The sequence below is a fragment of the Perna viridis genome, chromosome 4, assembly GCF_037379345.1.
Source record: "Perna viridis isolate PV_CMFRI_1.1 ecotype Kerala chromosome 4, ASM3737934v1, whole genome shotgun sequence".
NCBI lineage: Eukaryota > Metazoa > Mollusca > Bivalvia > Mytilida > Mytilidae > Perna > Perna viridis.
The window spans coordinates 28814005-28829006 of NC_142448.1; the positions used below are offsets into that span (position 1 = coordinate 28814005).

Below are 15002 nucleotides of genomic sequence, written 5' to 3' on the forward strand. Positions count from 1 at the left end.
TTTGAGTTCGATAATTAGTTTTGATCTTTTTTTTGCATGTTGATGATAAATATTGTAAAGAGCACAAGTACGTTTTATGTGTTTACTGCCTTATCAATATGACATTGAAGTATATCCGGATAGTTCATATATCTAGATCTTATTGAGAAATATTCTGCTACCGAAAAAAAGATTACAGACAATAAGTTTTCAAAATATCATCAATAAATGTGTTGTTCTTTTTTACTACTGAGTTTACCAACTTTGCCTGGTGGCAATGTTGTGCTGTCTGTTGTATTGCAATTTACCAGTACAATTATTCTAAATGAATGGGTTTTACTAACTACAAATATGTTTATTACAATTTAAAACCGGAGTTGTGTTCAATCATTATCATCATTAAAATATTTTGAATTTGGATTGTCTCCCTTAGAACCAGGTTTGAAGTATATACCAACTCATTTTGCTGTGTTTTACTTATGAAATAAGATTGTTTGAGATATAAACGTGTTCCTGTCCATATGCATATTCAAACTGGTCAAAAAAGCACATCTAACCGATCAATCTTAAAGCATTTAGGCGATCAACAAGCTTGCATTACAATATCAAATTTTCATTTTCTTTCAATTTTATAGGTTTAACTTTCCTCCTTTAACTCGGTTGAAACATAAACGAGAACGTTGTGTATACACTGTTTGTGTAAAATACAAAATGTATAGGGAAGTAAACAAAAATACTAAAATATACTCCTTTATTATATGGTTGTATTTGTAAACAAGTTTATGTTACAGCAGAGTTGATATTATGGGGAATATTTAGAGCATAATGCTAAACCCAGTCTAAAATTGTTCTCAAGCAATTGATATTCGTCAACTACAAGAGTTTTAATCTCTCAATGCCAACAACATCAAAATATACAAACATTGACTTGTGTTTTAAAGATTCATTTTAATTCTGTCATAATTTCAAATAAAAATCTCTAAATACTATGGTGTTTTAGTAAATTCACCAATTTAGTTAAGAAAATTAATAGCAAGATTTATCGACCCCTACGATATAATGATAAAAATATAATCCAGAATGTTAAAGTGTAGTCCGAATACCTGTTTGATATAGACCATAAACTTCAGAACAGAATCGTCAACAAATTGTTGGCATTCCAATGGATGACAATGGCACGTCTCTCCTTGCCTATATATTTGTCATCTCATACAGGTAGGAATCCTTACAGAGTCTTCCGAAAGACAAATGCATTCGTGAAAATAGACCTTTTGATTTAACATGCGATAACGACGATGTTTTTTAATGAAATGTTAATGTATCCTTCAAAACAGAACACTAAAGATACATCAGACATAGTTTTTATCGCCTCATTGTCAGACTTTCAGACAAAAATCTCGAATTTTACTCCCATCAGTTATCACCGTTGTACTTGACTTTATGGAAGACTTTTTTATTTCCCAAAATATTTACTTTCTTTATATGTCAGCAATATACCAGCTTCTCCTTCATACAGGATTATCATCACAAAGACAATTAGGTTATTGTAAAGATTGCACAGATAAACCAGATTTTCAAAAACGTCGGTGTTTTCTTGTCAAGCGGTTTTACTAACCAAGGATATAAGAAGGTGCGTCTTATCGGCTCTCTGAAATTTCCCGTCGATATCAAGATCTTATTTCAAATTATTCTTTAACAATACAACACATAATCGCCAATTTATTTTCACTACTACATAAAATATTTAATTCAACGCTGGGTTGACTGCACATATACCTATTTTACAAATCTAGACCGAAATCTACATGGCCAGTATGGAAGCGTTGGCTAGCTTTAAATCTATGTTTAACTCACCGTTCTACTTTGAAAAAGCTGTACCATGTCAGCAATACAGTGACTAATTTAATTTTCAAGTTTATTCTTGATTCAGTCAGTTATTTTACTGTTCTCGACATATAGTGATAATATTGATAATTTCTCTTTTATCTTTATTACCTTTACTTTAAAAAAAATGGATGACAATGTTTTTCTGATAAAAGCTGTGCCTCATCATTTTCTACATCCGAGATATTACCTATCCAAATGATCGACCCAAGATATTACCTATACAAATGATCGACAACCCTCAACATGAACAATAAGTATATCTAGTGTCATCGGCAGACAGTTGTGTTTAATGTTATACTTTGGGAAATACCAATAACCACAGATAGCGTTGGACATAAGATAACCCTAGGGACATGTCGCCTTTAATTGCTTCTGAAATGAATTCTAAAAAAAAGTACCATAAAGAAATGTTGGGCTTACGGGTGTAGTGATTATGCACATTAAATGGCAAAGGTTCAAAACCTCCGAAGCATAAAGTTATAAATGATATTAAACAAAAATTAAAATTTTGCTCATATATTGTAATATATTACTCTGTATAATGTACTCCTTCTCAGGAAAGGGAAGTGCAACCAGATTCACGAATGATTTGATCAAGAAACGCGTTTTTTTTTTTTCAAAACACGGATTTTTTAATTGAATCCGGTTCTTTTTGAGTTCGATAATTATTTTTGATCTTTTTTGTATGTTAATGATAAATATTGTAAAGAGCACAAGTACGTTTTATGTGTTTTACTTCCTTATCAATATAAAATTGAAGTATATCCGGAGAGAAGGGTATTTAAGAAAATATTTCCGAATTTTATTTTAAATATGATCATTATAAAAACAATTTGTTTGACATAAGTTGTTATGATCTTCCCCTGTTTTTTTTTCTTTTTCCTCATTTACTTTCTTTTGGTCCTTCATGTTAAACGTTGTACCGTCCTAATTGAATACCGAAATTGAATTACTGATAAGTTTTGTACTAAATTGTATTTGGTTTGACCTTTGTGAAACCGTTTTAAAAGTGTAATGATAGTTTGATAACTACTTGATAACTTTTTAAGAGAAAAACATGAGTTTCAATATTCAAGATTTGTCTATTAGCGTTAATCGCTTATTAATGTTGCTGTATCGATAACGGGGTAGCTATACAAGTAAATTGTCATCTTAATTTGTAAGATGTCTTACTTTTACAAACTACACAAGAAGAGGAAGCCGTTGGGGGACAGTTTGAAAGACTTGGGCATTTTGTTGCCCGTCATCCTTGGAAAACAGTAATCATTATAGGTGTTCTGAATGTATTGTTAGGATTGGGTCTTCTGAGGATAAAAACTGAGCAGGAATTGATCAGTATGTTCCAATTGGAAATCAAACAAGCAAGGACGAAGCGACGGTAAGTAAATACTAACTGTATCATTCATCGTTAAAACATGTTTCTTTAATTCCTAATTAGTTATCTTTTATCAATGGAAATGTTGATATAAAGCTCTCGGACAAGAGTACGTTTAGTCTTTGTCGTTTAATGGTCGTCATCACAATTTGGTTGACCGATATAGAGTTTCTATCTCACAGATGAGACATACATATTCGAATAGATTTCACGTCTATACTCACGACACTTGCAATGTGACGAGTACTCTTTGCTGAACAGGATAAATCTGCACCATTAGAATTAATATGCTTCTAGAAAAGCAGAGGACTCTTATTCGACTAGATAATCTGGTTCATTCTCCTAGATTTTACTGAGTCCGGGTTGCTTATACTCTTTTATTTTTTTAGCGTGTTATTTTTTTTTTGCTGTTTTATTGGTTTTTTTTTTATGTTAGTCTAATTGATAACAGTTCTTATAGTTGTCGGTCTCTACTTATATCGGAATCCGTTTTCATATATTTTGGTAGTGTTAAAGATGGGCATTCTTCAATTTATTTTCATATGGAAACCTGAAGTTTTTAATTCAAAGATATCTACTATGTCGTTTAAAGTTCGGTCGTTGTTCACCGTGAACACAAAAGACAACTTCAATATTCAAAGTTTACCCGACATTGGTTTGTATGGTGAGATAATCGTTGAAGTGAAAAACGGAAGAGACATTTTAAATCAATCTTACTGGCCAGAGCTGACTACAATGGTCGACTACGTAAGAAATATCTCTATTGAAGACATGCCTGGAACGGTTTATAAATACGCAGATCTATGTGCAAAAAAAAGACAGGGACAAATATGTCATTAATGGAGACTTTCTTCTAACTTCCCATTTTGTAACTGATATGACCACCGGAGTCAATTTTATAATCTTCTGACGGGTGAAAACATTCCTACAAACACATTTAATGGCGGTCTTTCCCAGGAACTAGGTTTTATTAAAAAAGCTCCGAAACTTAGATTTAACCTCAACGTTGAGAACTTCGGCCTTTCACGTAAATGGGAAGAAAATTTCGTAAAAGAAACTGGGATCATACACCAGCAAATCATTGAGTGTGAAATACTCATATTCTGATAGTCAAACATTAGAACTAAGTAATAATGTCAGTGGATATATCACTGTTTTTACAATTAAGTTTATTTTAATGTTTATATTCGCTTGTTTCGCGTTGATTGGAACAAACTGTGTGGATAATCGGTACAATTAAGGTTTAGCTGGTGTTCTATCGACATGTCTAGCCATTCTTGCTTCTTTTGGGCTAGCTAGTTTATGTGGTGCGGTATTTGTTGACAGTGCTGCTATAATGCCATTCCTGATACTAGGTAAGTACTAAGGCACCATTTGTATATGAGGATCATGTAAGTCAAAAATATTTAAATATTTTCGCCCATGATTCAAACCGATAGATAAACCGTTTTTTATGTTCATTGTTATTTGTTGTTTCTTTAGAATTAGTTGAGTTTCGTCTTTTATGAATAGTTCAACATAATTTGGGGCCTTTACATATTGCGTTATGGTATGGGACTTTCCAAACAATGAAGACCGTTTGGTGACCAATTAAAGTTTAAATGTTGGATGACTGTCTTATTGGCAAACATTCCAAATCTCCTATTTTCATACGTACATTTTACTTACTGGTTACAGTAATTGGTATCGTTTCATGTTTATACTTCTATTGTATTATAGACATTTGTGTCGATGATATGTTTACTCTTCCTTTTTATTACAGGAATTGGAGTCGATGATATGTTTATTTTAATGTCAGGTCTTGCTGCCACAGCCAGTTCTGACGACCTGGAGACCAGGATTGGGAAGACTATGAGAACAAGTAGTATTGCTGTTACCATAACATCTATTACCGACCTCGTCGCCTTCTGTGCAGGAGCAGCATCTGTTTTCCCTAGTGTCAGGAACTTTTCATGGTACACAGGTACATAAATTATTTTTAAATGCTGATCAAATGTGAAACATCGTATTTTTGCATTGGTTTGATTTGATTTTGTTCTTTTTTGTTTTATATTCAATAAACCCGTCGCATTTGTTTTCCAAGTCTGGAATTTCTGGTCTATGTTTGTCTTGTTACGTTAACACCTTAGTTTATTTTATGTTACTTGAGTATATATGGGGAACTCTTTCGCTGTTTCTGTGTATAGTAATGCTTTGGGCCAGCCACACCCTCCCCTGTGGTGAGAGTGTTTCCTCGTCGGTCATTCAAGACCAATGGTTGGCCTTGGGCTGACATTTTCATCCCGGGGGATTTTTGTCTCTTTGACATATTCGCCACATCTATTCTCGTGATAATATAATCAAGTTTTTTTCTGTGTGTATAAATATGAAATTTTTAAGTCAAAATTTAAAACTTGAAAAAAACAACACAATTATTTGACAGAAGTCTTTGATATTTCCATTTATTTTTTGCTAGAACGTGACTTTATCAATGCCTTTCTCATAAAGCAGATCATTTATAGACACTTTATTTCATGCTTTTTTGAACAATCATATACGCTATATTTCAGGTAAATTCTATTTGGGTTTTAGGCCATGATAAAAAAAAATCCTAGGTTCTCATACCCGCCAATCTTGATTTCTCACGCTCGCCCCGATTTTTTACGGATGTAGCAGTAAAGACATATATTTGTCCCCGCCTTTTTGCATCACACAATTGGAGCATCAATATTGCATGTTTTCTTTTTTTTTTTTGTTCTTTTGTAGGCCCTAGACTTTATTGCTTTTGGAAATTAAATGACTTATATGATGTTAATCATTTGGGTTATAGTATATTTATTGAGCCTTAGCGAAACAATAAAACACCAAAATTACATAATCATGGATTATGGTTATGATTTAAAAAAGAAGAATTTTTATAAGTTTTCAATATGTGGACCTATGTTGGATTTCATTTGTACAAAAGTGGTATTATGATACTAATCCACTTTGAAAGAGTAATCAAGGGAACCAAGGTTATAGCGGTAATCAAAAGAATGTAATCCAGTGACAAAGACCAGACATGGAAAACAGACATACACAACAAAGAACATAAAGTAACTAAAATCATACATACAAAGTAACAAAAGTAAATGAGCAACTCGGACTCCACTAAACACTGGGAGCATGGACCAGGTGCAACGGTAGGTAAGCGTTCTCAGCTTTTCTAGAAACATCCGCCGAGTTGCTAATAAAAAATCAAGTCCGGGGTAGACAAACGAGGAAAGGAAAACTATGACCCGTTGAATAAATCAGTTTTCATGGTGCTGATGGATACACCATAACGATCCACGAGTTCATGATGACGACCATAAAGCTTCTGTCTTCATGCTAAGATATGTGTAACATTAGTTTAATTTTAAACCAGTGAGCATATTACCTTAACCGCGTACTAACTATGTACGGAAGCGGTGCTATTCTATGAACAAAATTAATCATGCAATTGAAAAAATGGGAAAAATGAATTATTTTCAAAGAATAGAAGCATTAAGATTGAAAATGATATTCATAAATATATAATTGAACAAACTTTAAAACCCAACATCAACTGGGGTCTGAGAGATGCCGCATCGCAACTCATCCTATTTTCAGAAAAGCTTAATGAGACTATAGGATTTTCTTTTATTAAAGCCTTAAAATCAGTTAACAAGACATTTTTATCCTGTATTCGTTAATCGTAAAATTCCTAACACAAAAATATATCGTCGAAAAATGATATGAGGTATATTGTAATATATTTGTATACTTGTAAATGTTTTCCTGTACTTAAATAGTCACGTTTATACTGTGAAAGTACTGGTGTTCGTGGGGTACTAATTTGCGTGGTCTTCGTGTTTAAAAACCACGAAATCAAAAATACACGAACTTGTGTTTCTTCCCTAATCAACGAAAATTGGTATCCACGAATTAAAGTACTTTCACAGTACGTGAAATTATCATGTGCATGTAGCGTGGCATTCAATAAATATCTAGTGATCAAGCTACAGAAAAACTCGAAACGACACAATGCCGAACTAGTTAGGGAAAAAATACAATACTTTTATACATACAGGCTAAAAACCACTAATTCCACTTCCCATAGGCTTCTATACTAATTTCACAATATTCAATGGCTTCTCTGGACTTTACCTTAACTTTAACCTGCAGAGGACTATATATCAGCATGATTCTACATATGTCAGCTCACAATCCTCAGAATGGCATGTGGGGTTAGCAGACTTGCAGTGCAGTACTGGTCACCGGAAGTGAAGGGTCTATAAATAGCATGGGAAATCCCAGTGTTTTCACAAGATAGGGGTATATTTAAAAATCATTATGGCGATTAGGCTTCACATCACAAGAAGCAAAATGCACCTATAAAATGTACAGAAATGTTTTTCCTTTCAGAAACTGTTAAATTTTTTTAAATAAGATGAGAACTTTTTTCACAGCACTATGGGGAACAGGGGTAATTTCTGCGTAGGACTATTTTTGCGTACGTTCCAAATGCTCATTGGTTGAATTGGTGGTCTGTAACCTACAACATTGACTTTATATCTAACAACCCATTACCGTTTTGAAATCATCCGATAAAATAATATCACATATAACATGAATGTGTACTCGGCGAGGGATACACGATAAGAATTCTGAGTGTGGACTCGAATTATTTCACTATTTAATATCATAGTCACATCTGCTATATTTGCAAACAATACCATATCTAATTTGTTTTCAACCTTTTTTAAAATCATAGGTTGTGCCGTTCTTTTTTGTTATTTCAACTCACTACATTTTACATCGGAGTAATGACAATCAACGAACAGCGGGTGACAAGGACTGCACTACAAAGTCTAAACAGAAACTGAAGGAATCGGGGAAAAGCGAGGATATTTGCATTCTTTTGTGGAGGAGAAAATTCGAGAGGAATTAGAGGGTCTGATAGAAAAATACCCGAAAAAACTCATAAAGAAGATTGTTCTCAACACAAATTGTAATGCCTTTATAATTGTGTTGTTCCTATGTTACATTGGAATTTCATCTTGGGGTGTTGAAAACTTTCAAGGCCTTGATTTCCGTAACTTAGTATTTCCAGATTTGTACTTCTACAAGTTTTATGATACGGGCATTAAGCTTTTTAGTCAAAATATATTTATTTCATTTAATATTCAATCTCCACTGAATTATAATGATGCTTCGAATGTAAAAAAAAATCATGACATTACTTGAATTAGCGAAAGCTGACCATGAGGTTCAGTCTTCATTTCAGTTATCATTGCTTTATTCATATTCTAAATCAAACTAATACGATAATACTTCGAATTCACAGTTTATAACAGGATTGACAGCTTTTTTATCGTCGCCACAAGGACGTGTATTTATAAATGATGTTCTATTGAATGGTGACTCTATTTCACACAAGTTTGATTGATTCAAATAATGATACGCCTTAGGAATTTAGCTGACTCTTCATCTCTTCCAGTTTTTGTGTTTTCATCGTCGTTTAAATACTTTGAACAGTATTCTCAAATAGTTCCTCAGACTGTACAAGCTTTAGCAATAGCTGTATCTGTTGTATTTCTTGTAACTGCTATACTTATGCCGCTTCCGACATTAACGTTACTGGTGACAATATCAGTTGCAACGATAATGTTGGGGGTCATCGGGTTTATGGAGATATGGAATCTTACATTGAGTTCAGTTACAATGATAGAGATCGTAATGTGTATATGTTTTTCTGTTGATTTTAGCGCACACATTTGTCTCCATGTGAACATCGAAGTGAACGAGTGTCATCGGTGCTTGATCTTGATGGCGGGCCTATTTTGAATGGTGCACTTTCTTCTGTTATTGGTATTTTAATGCTTGCCTTCTCAAAATCGTATATTTTTTTTCTTTTTTTAAGGTATGTTCACTGTTGTTGTAGTTGGAGCTTTGCACGGTTTATTTATTTTACCAGTTTTTCTGTCTTTAATTGGACCTCTGTATGGTCCTACAGAGACTGGACATAACGATTTATCTAGTGAAGTGCACGATAAGCAAGACAAAACAAAAGTACATTGTAGCAGTGGGGACGTTGTTAGATTTATTTCCCTGGAAGAACCTTACAAAGTACCTCGGCCAAATACACCAAATGTGCCTAACGTGATTGATAAAACCGGAACAATTTGAGGGTTTTACTGATCAATTTCAATTTCAGTAAGAATAGCATCATAAGTGTATATAAAGCATGGACATTGTATGTTTGAGGTGCTGAAAATGCTTTTTAAATCGTTTTTTGAAACAGGACGTAAAAGATTTGAATAATTTTTGATTTGTTTCAACGTTGCCTTTTTTTTTTTTTTAATATAAACAAGATATATAATCTACTAGGTTTTAACATTTAGTGGCTGGGAATATTAAAACTGAAAGTACAATAGACACAATAATCAGAATTGTAAGGCTGTAAAAAGCCAAAAACTAAAGTATATTTTTCAAACTGCATTTATTTGCATGTAGATACCAGCAAAATCAGACAAACCAAAGCAAGTGTAAGTGTTCGCTTCATGACACACGATAATTAAACTTGTAAGTATTTATTCGAATGTGGTTAGTGGATAAACCGTGCAGAGTTGATTGACGGCAGAAACAGCGAAAAAAAAAAAGAAGACGGCACGGCAATATCCTGGTTTACAGAAGACGTATCAAGGTTACCTCTAAAAGTTCAACAACTGAATAAATGATATCAGGACTATACATTTTGAGAGTCACTTTCATACAACATGTAATGTGCCGATTTCTTCATCATGTCATTGTTGTCCTTTCCAATTTCGTCGGAATTATGAGCAACTCGATGGTTTTTTTTAGAAAAAGCAGAGGACGCTTACCCTACCCTACCGATGCACAGGGTCCATGCTCCCAATGTTTATAGGAGTCCGAGTTGCTTATTACTTTCTTTGTACGTGTTATTTTGGTTTTGTTCAAGTTCTTTGTTGTATGTGTCTATTTTCTTTTTCTAGTCTTTATCCTTGGTATATATGATTTTTATTCCTGCTTGAATCGTGGTTCCCTTAATTACTCTTTTCAGAGATTAATCTTTGCTGTGTATTTTATATTAATAACTAATTTTAGAGTACGTCACATATTTTTTTAGGCATGATGATATGTTTTTTTAAGTCTTTATTGCAATGATGCAAGTCATATAATTTGTTTGTATCCGATGCGTTTCACATTTAATTGGTTAGTTTTAAAAGCACAGTTTATGCTCTTGCTTCAACATCTCAATTATGTGAAAAAGCATGCATTTTGTCAAGGTCTACCAAGTTTAAACGATATTGCATTTAAAGTATCTTTAATGTGTTTCATTCCTAATGCGAATTTTTCATATGCTTCCTGCATGGGGTAGTTGATCTTGATTTATTACTTTTTACTAATGTTTATCTTATAATTTGAAGATAAAACTATAACTGGCCATTATTGTATGATAGATAGTGGCCATACAATTTTGTCGTAATATCTTAAAACATAATAGATGAACACAACAATTTTCTCCCAGTTTTGATTTTTATTGTTGATTAGGTATATATGGACGTCAAATAATTTGAATTTTTAGCTTTGATAATTTAGTTACATAAAATCTTTATATTAAGTGTAAGATATATCATTGATATATCATTGGTATTTTGTATATTAATAATGAATGGGGCGATGCCATTGCTGGTAGACAATAAATTCCTAAAGGGTATTCACCAACCCAGTAGTCAGACATGTCTACCCTGAATGATATCAGATTTAATTTATCATAATTATCAAAACTTTCAGTATTACAATTTAAAAATATCTAAAACACTGAGGTTTCATTCCTTGTATTGCACATGGTAGACACTCTTGATGATGGATTTGCCGTCCTTTATAGATAGTTTTGGTTTTGAGTACTTCCTATATATTTTAATCTAATGCTACTGACGAGAGGTCAAAACACGGGTTTAGTTATCCAATTTGCAATAATATTTTTGAATTGAATGATATCACTGTATTTTCAAGCATGCGTTTTGTTTACTCGTTAATGTATTTTTTAAAACGTGGTAAGTTTTTTTGGTATGTATGTGTAGGTATACGGTTTCTTGTGCACTATCATTGTGTTATTTATTTTTCTTTTATTTCAGTAAAGATTACATGTGTATTGTAGTGTCTTATTTTGTTTATTCAAGGTATATTTGTACAGGGAGTAGATTCGAGTAGATCAGGTACGCTCATGTGTGAAATTGGTCTGGTATTTTCGGTATTGATTTTTAGTGGTTTGAGTTCAAATTGATACTATTCGGCCGCTAGCCTGATGTGTCGAGGTTTTTGAGCTTTGGCTGTGATAGTGAAATTTTGTAGAATTTAGTTTCCGTTATTTAGTTTCCAGTATCATTATTTAGTCTGAGGTTAGTGTTTCATTCTCTTGTCTATTTTAATTGTCTAGCTATAAAATCTACGATTTTAGCGTAAGTATAGGAATGAGTGGTTTTGAAAAGATGTGCGATCGGAGTGAGTAACTGACGAGAGCTAGTTGGTAAAAGATCTGTAACACAGTTTATTATAAGGAAAACTAATTGCGGTTTAAAGGGCAAAATGTCCAAATCCTGAATCACTAAAACATGTGTGCAAACGTACATTGTCATTGGTAAAGTGCAAAGAATCTAAACTGTATTCATTTATAAATCTGATATAATAGTTATTGTTTCCTACAGCACTATTTTTGAAAAGATATTTATGATTTTTACATTGTACTGTAGGTACAACTTTTTGAAAACATTGAGAACAAATTATACATCGTTGTTTCTCCGACAAAATAATGATGGTACAAATTATATAATTCCTCATACTTTGTAAAAAAAATATTCTAACTCAGCTTCCAAGTATACAGAAGATATTTTCAAAATTTCGGATTTTTTTATCTACAACATATTTTTCCAGTGTGGTGGACGCGTTTTTTAACAAACGGTCGGCATTCCAATGGAAACAAATTGTGCTCCTCTACTTTTTGATCTATTCCTTCATTCTTATGAGACTGACTTTATATCTGATTTGTTTAGAAAGAAACAATATCATTTAGCTAGATCCTTTAATCTCAGTTTCCGCTATATAGATGACCTATTATCTTTAAACAATCCTAATTTCGAGGATTTGATACATCGCACCTATCCCAAAGAACTTAAGATATAGTATACTACAGACACTTGACCAACACTAAGAGATCGATGGTAAAGGAAAAATATTGACAAAACTTTACGACAAACGTGATGATTTTTCATTTAGAATTGTTAACTTTCCTTTCATCTGTAGTAACATTCTTTCAGCACCTGCGTATAACGTTTTTATATCACAACTCATACGTTATGCCAGAGCCGTAATTACGCAGACTTTTTGTATCGAGCTTGACCTCTTACAATTAGGGTTCTGGAAGAGGGTTATGATGCTACAAGATTGACGTCAGAAGATTTATGGTCGTCATCATGAGCCCGTGGATCTTGCAATGAATCCATCTGCATCATAAAAACTGGATTGTTCAACGTGTAATAGTTTTCCTTACTCTTTCGTCAACCCTGGACTTGACTTTATGAGCAACTCGGCGGGTATTTCCAGAAAGACAGAGAATACTTACTCTTCCGGTGCACCTGGTCCATGCTCCCAGTTTTTAGAGGAGTCCGAGTTGCTCATTTACATTTGTAACTTTGTACATATTATTTTAGTTGTGATTGTCTGTTTCCCTGTCTGGACTTTGTTCCTGGATTACCTTCTTCTGATTTCCGCAAGAATCGTGCTTGCCTTGATTAATCCTTGACATTACCTGGTAAATTTGGGGACGTACAAAACCCTTTGTTCTAACTTACAAGGCATACTGTAATTCGTAGGTTATTTTGACAGAATAATTGTTATTATATTTTCTATATTTTGTGCTGCGTACTTACTTAAGCATTTCGGATAATGTAAATTCTTGAACAAGGCAGTATTAATCTAGTAGTTTATCTGTATTTTTGCATTATTGATCTAGTAGTTTATCTGTATTTTTGAGAATAAGAATCATAGCAAAATGTGCTGTATTCATGTATTACTTAATTATAAGACGCGAATAGTTCATAATATTTTAAACGTAGTGCCCGGTTGTTCTTAGCAAACTCTGCTATACGCTTTAGACCGTGAATACTTTTATGTATTATTATTTATAAAATTATACACTTTTTGTATATGTAGCTTATTATCATTATTATATTACAGGGTGTATTTTTTCTGTATGTCAATAAAGATATCGGAAAGTGACCCAATAAATGTAGTACAGTTAGCAGTGCTAATTTTTGTATATTGCTCTGTGTTGCAACTCTAATAAATGAACTATGACTTATAATGATGCATTTACAGTAGGAATTAGGTACTTTTAAAGGATATTTATCATCTTTCAAAACGACATGGCTATATTTTAATTTTATGTAACAGTTATTGCAAATGTATACGTGCATTATAACGTCTGAAATTAGTATAAATAACAATGAATGATGTTCCATAATTCATGATTAGAAAAATTATCTTGCAATAAAACATGTCAATTTTAACAAAAATGAAATCCTTTAACAACCAAAATTCTTCATTTTTATCTCACAATCGAAACAATATGTGAGGTTTTTCTTGCTTGTAATGGATTCCCAAACTTCATAGGAATCCATACAAAGAAAGGTATATAGCTGGATGTTCATCTTGCTCTACGAAGTAAATGTCTCACAATACAAAAATATTGTTTACAGTGAAAGATGGACAGCAAGCTACACTCAATATCACATACCATTGTAGTAGTATTCAGACAAAGCACTAACTACTCTGATTTTCTTGAAGCCATAAATCTGCATAACAGACTACTGAATCAAGGGTGTGAGAAAATGCGTCTCATAAAGTCTTTTACGAAATTCATTTTTTTGGTTTCAGGCCTTGAGTGAAAAATACTCTTATTTCTTCTAAAACATTGAATAAGGATTGTTTCTTGTAAATTATTCTTTGTGCTTATATGACCACTGATTTACAGATTACAGCACTATAGCTTGTAAATGCTATCTAATTACCACCGGTATTTTCACGCCGCAATGGAAGAGGGAGGTTTGGCGCGCTGTAAAACCTAGAATTAACACATCATTTCGTATGAAATAGCTGTACCAAGTCCGGTCCATTGTGGTTCCAGCTACTACGGTGGTGTGGAATCTATTTTATTTGGTCTTGATTTGATTGTAGATCTGCTATTACCCTTATTCGCAGTAGCATCAGTATTTTAGTAGAATCTTTCAATTTATCCTCTTTTTTGTCAGATTTCAGAAAAATAAATTTCCCCCCAAAAAAATAACTTTTACAAGTTTAAGCTTTACCAAAGGAACCGACTATCTGAGGAAAAATCCAAACACATGGCATGACGGAAGGCTGCTTTATCTTGTAACTTTGATATGGTCAAGTAAATGCCTGCAAAACAAAACCAAAATAGAAAAGAAAGAAAAAAACACACATGAAAATAAAATATCATGAATAAGTCGATAGGAACAAAACAAAAGAACTATACAGTAAACACAGATAGACCTAAAAAGACGAAGCATTTCGATGAACAAAAATGAAAATAAAAACTATTGAATTGAATTTAAAAGACATAGTCTTAATTTCATACAAAAGAAATCATACATTTTTTTCGAAAACCAAAGGAGAAAGGAAGATAAAGAAACCCATTGGCTAAAATATAACTGAACTAACCATAAAGTGTTATAATGGT

At 32.9% G+C, this 15002-nt stretch overlaps 1 pseudogene; it reads left to right on the forward strand.

Annotated features, from left to right (window-relative positions):
* Positions 1–1151: 1151 nt before the first annotated feature.
* Positions 1152–9409, forward strand: LOC148619630 (patched domain-containing protein 3-like; annotated as a pseudogene).
* The last annotated feature ends 5593 nt before the right edge of the window (positions 9410–15002 follow it).